We start from the raw sequence: 5,004 nt of genomic DNA, 5'->3' as shown, positions 1-5,004 counted from the left end.
GTGGCTCATGCCTGTAATCCCAGCACTTTGGGAGGCTAAGGAGGGCAGATCATAACGTCAAGAGATCCAGACCATCCTGGCCAACATGGTAAAACCCTGTCTCTACTAAAAATACAAAAATTAGCTGGGCATGGTGGCATGCCCCTGTAATCCCAGCTACTCGGGAGGCTGAGGCTGGAGAATTGCTTGAACTTGGGATGTGGAGGTTGCAGTGAGCCAAGATCGCCCCACTGCACTCCAGCCTGGTGACAGAGTGAGACTCAGTCTCAAAAAAAAAAAAAAAAAAAGAAAAGAAAAGCTCAACGTCTACAAGTTAATTATATATTGTAAAAATGATATCAATTATTGATATGAGTAATGAGTATATATTAGTAATTGGGTGTGTGTGTGTGTGTGTGTGTGTATATATATATATATATGTATTTTTTTTTAAGAGACAGACAAGGTTTTACTCTGTCACCCAGGCTATAGTGCAGTGGCATGATCACAGCTCACTGCAGCCTCAATCTTCTGGTTTCAGGTGATCCTCTCACTTCAGCTTCTGGAGTAGCTAGAATTACAGATCACACCAGCATGCCTAGCTGATATTTATTTATTTATTTATTAGACGGAATTTCACTCTTGTCACCCAGGCTGGAGTGCAGTGGTAAGATCTCAACTCACTGCAACCTCCGCCTCCCAGGTTTAAGTGATTCTCCTGCCTCAGCCTCCTGAGTAGCTGGGACTATAGGCACCTGCCATCACGCCTGGCTAATTTTTTATATTTTTAGTAGAAACGGAGTTTCGCCATGTTGGGCAGGGTGGTCTCAAACTACTGACATCAGGTGATCCGCCTGCTTCAGCATCCAAAAGTGCTGGGATTACAGGCGTGAGCCACCACGTCCAGCAATTTTTAAATTTTTTGTAGAGACAGGATCTTGCTATGTTGCTGATATGGTTTGGCTGTGTCCCCACCCAAATCTCATCTTGAATTCCCAAGTGCTTTGGGAGGTACCATGTGGGAGGTAATTGAATCATGGAGGGGCAGGTCTTTTTGATGCTGTTCTCATAATAGTGAATAAGTCTTTTTAAGGGGGAGTTTTTAAGGGGGAGTTTCCCTGCACAAGCTCTCTCTTTACTTGTTGCCATACACGTAAGACATGACTTGCTCTTCCTTGCCTTCTGCCTTGTTCGTGAGACCTTCCCAGCTATGTGGAACTGTATGTCCATTAAACCTCTTTTTATTTATTTATTTATTTATTATACTTTAAGTTCTAGGGTACATGTGCACAATGTGCAGTCTTTTTTTTTTTTGAGATGGAGTCTCGCTCTGTCACCCAGGCTGGAGTGCAGTGGCCGGATCTCAGCACACTGCAAGCTCTGCCTCCCAGGTTTACGCCATTTTCCTGCCTCAGCCTCCTGAGTAGCTGGGACTACAGGGGCCCGCCACCTCGCCCGGCTAGTTTTTTGTATTTTTTAGTAGAGACGGGGTTTCACCGTGTTAGCCATGATGGTCTCAATCTCCTGACCTCGTGATCTGCCCATCTCGGCCTCCCAAAGTGCTGGGATTACAGGCTTGAGCCACCGCGCCCGGCCACAATGTGCAGTCTTGTTACATATGTACACATGTGCCTTGTTGGTGTGCTGCACCCATTAACTCGTCATTTACATTAGGCATATTTCCTAATGCTATCCCTGCCTGCTCTCCCCACCCCAGGACAGGCCCCAGTGTGTGATGTTCCCACCCTGTGTCCAAGTGTTGTCATTCTTCAATTCCCACCTGTGAGTGAGAACATGTGCATTAAACCTCTTTTTTCTTCCCAGTCTTGGGTATGTCTTTATCAGCAGAATGAAAACAGGCTAATACAGTTGCCCAGGCTGGTTTGGAACTTTCGGTCTCAAATGATCCTCCTGGCTTGGCCTCCCAAAATTCTAGAATTACAATTGTGAGCCACCAAGCCTGACTTCATTGTATACTTTTCAGGTTGGATAGAAACACACTTATGTTCACAAGCAAGGACAGTGTGTTATTGGCAAAAGGTGTCTGAGTTACTGGCAGCAAATCCGTATGGGTCTGCAGCAACCTCAATTCTTGCCTCCTCAAAAGAAAGAATTCGGCCGGGCGCGGTGGCTCAAGCCTGTAATCCTAGCACTTTGGGAGGCCGAGACGGGCGGATCACGAGGTCAGGAGATCAAGACCATCCTGGCTAACACGGTGAAACCCCATCTCTACTAAAAAATACAAAAAACTAGCCGGGCGAGGTGGCGGGCGCCTGTAGTCCCAGCTACTCAGGAGGCTGCGGTAGGAGAATGGTGTGAACCCGGGAGGCGGAGCTTGCAGTGAGCCGAGATCGGGCCACTGCACTCCAGCCCGGGCGACAGAGCGAGACTCCGTCTCAAAAAAAAAAAAAAAAAGAAAGAATTCGACTGAAGGGCATAAGGCGAAAAAGAGACCAAAGCAAATTTTAAAGCAGGAGTTGAAGTTTGTTTGTTTGAGACAGAGTCTCACTCTGTAGCCCAGGCTGGAGTGCAGTGGCCCAATCTTGGCTCACAGCAACCTCCACCTCCCGGGTTCAAGCAATTTTCCTGCCTTAGCCTCCCGAGTAGCTGGGATTACAGGCATGCGCCTCCACACCCAGCTAACTTTTGTATTTTTAGTAGAGACGGGGTTTTACCATGTTGGCCAGGCTGGTCTTGAACTCCTGACCTCGTGATCCACCCGCTTCGGACTCCCAAAGTGCTGGGATTATAGGCGTGATCCACCGTGCCGGGCCTGAGGTTTATTTAAAAAGGTTGTAGAACAGGAAAGTATGCTTGGAGGAGATCCAAGCAGGCATGTGAAGGTCAAGTGCTGCCTTTAGCTGTGGTCCTAGGACTTTGTAGGCTGCCCCACTTCTGGTGTCTTCTAGCTGCATGATTCTTCCTTTAGGGCGGGCTGCATGCTGCCCTTTTTATGTTTGGGAAGTGAGCGCATGCGATGTGTTTGTATGCATGCCCATCTGAAGCTTTCTTCCCTTTTCCAGTGGAGTGTCCCAAAGGTCATACTCTGCCATTTTGTCTTTTAATGCACATGCCAGGAAAGTTCCTTCTCTCTGGTGTCTGCATTCAATTAACACTTTAGTACAACAGGTGCAGACCATCAGGAAATGGCCTCTCCCTGGGACCCGCTGATAATTTATCACTTTTAGAGAGGCAATGTGATAATTGTGAAGTCTGACATTTCTAGTGGATTAGGGGAGAGCCCTCTCCTGCCCTGCTCATGCCTGTCTAACCATCTGTAACAAGTGTAATAGATTCCTATTATTGCTGTAACAAATTACCACAAATTTAATAGCTTAAAACCACACAAATGTATTACCTTACACTTCTAGATGTCATAAGCGTGACATGGGACTCAATGAGCTAATATAGATGTGCTAACAGGGCATCTAGAGTGGGGAGACTCTAGGACAGGCTCTATTTCCTCACCTTTTCCAACTTCTGGAATGTTATAGACTGAATGTCTATGTGCCCCTGAAATTCATATGTTGAAACCCTAATCCCCAATATGATCATGTTTGGAGGTAGGGCTTTTGGGAGATGATTTTGTTTAGATGAGGTCATGAGAGTAGAGTCCCCATGATGGGATTAATGTCTTTATAAGAAGAGGAAGAGATCACATGCGTTTCTGTACCATGTGAGGATTCAGCAAGAAGGCAATTGCTTGCAAGCCAAGAAAAAAGTCCTCACCAAGAACCAAATCTGTCAACACCTTGATCTTGGGCTTCCCAGCTTCTAGAACTATGAGAAATAAATGTCTGTTGTTTAAACCATCCAGTCTATGGTGTTTTGTTATGACAGCCTGAACAGACTAAGAGAAGTTTCCTGCATTCCTTGGCTCATGGCCCTACTTCCTTTGTCACAGCTCCTTCTCAGACTCTGATTGCCTTGTCTTTTTTTTTTTTTTTTTTTTTTTTTTGCAGGCGTGGTGGCTCACGTTTGCAATCCCAGCACTTTGGGAGGCTGAGGTGGGCAGATCACCTGAGGTCCGGAGTTCGAGACCAGCCTGGTCAACATGGATTAGCTGGGATTATAGGCGCATGCCACCATGCCTGTCTCACTCTGTTGCCAGGCTGGAGTGCAATGGCATGATCTCTGCTCACTGCAACCTCCGCTTCCTGGGTTAAATCGATTCTCCTGTCTCAGCCTCCCCAGTAGCTGGGACTACAGGCATATGCCACCACACCCAGTTAATTTTTTTTTTTTTTTTTTTAGTAGAGATGGAGTATCACCATGTTGGCTAGGATGGTCTCAATCTCCGGACCTTGTGATCTGCCCACATCAGACTCCCAAAGTGCTGGGAGTACAGGTGTGAGCCATCGCGTCCGGCCTCTTCCCCCCTTTTTTTTTTTTTTTTTTGAGATGGAGTTTTGCTCTTGTTGCCCAGGCTGGAGTGCAATGGTGCCATCTCAACTCAACGCAACCTTTGCCTCCCGGGTTCAAGCGATTCTCCTGCCTCAGCCTCCCGAGTAGCTGGGATTACAGGCATGCGTTACCACACCCAGCTAATTTTATATTTTTAGTGGAGACGGGGTTTCTCCATGTTGGCCAGGCTGGTCTCGAACCCCCGACCTCATGTGATCCGCCCACCTCGGCCTCCCAAAGTGCTGGGATTGCAGACATAAGCCACCATGCCTGGCTCTTTCTCCTTTTTATAAGAACCCGTGATAACATTGGGCCTACATAGGAAATTCAGCACTCCATGTCAAGATCCTTAATTTAATCCCATCTGCAAAGTCCCCTTTGCCATAAGGGGACTTTTGCCATACCTTGCCATGTAAGGTAACATATTCATTGGTTCTGGGCATTAGGACATGGATATCTTTTGGGGGATATTATTCTACCTACCGCAGATTAGCATACCACAGATTCACCATAATTGTCAACAAATTGATTGTTCTTTTTCTTACTTTTTTTTTTTTTGAGATGGAGTCTTGCTCTCTCCCCCAAGCGGGAGTATAGTGGTGCGATCTTGACTCACTGCAA

The sequence above is a fragment of the Macaca fascicularis genome, chromosome 12, assembly GCF_037993035.2.
Source record: "Macaca fascicularis isolate 582-1 chromosome 12, T2T-MFA8v1.1".
Classification (NCBI taxonomy): Eukaryota; Metazoa; Chordata; class Mammalia; order Primates; family Cercopithecidae; genus Macaca; species Macaca fascicularis.
This window is presented reverse-complemented; position numbering follows the sequence as displayed.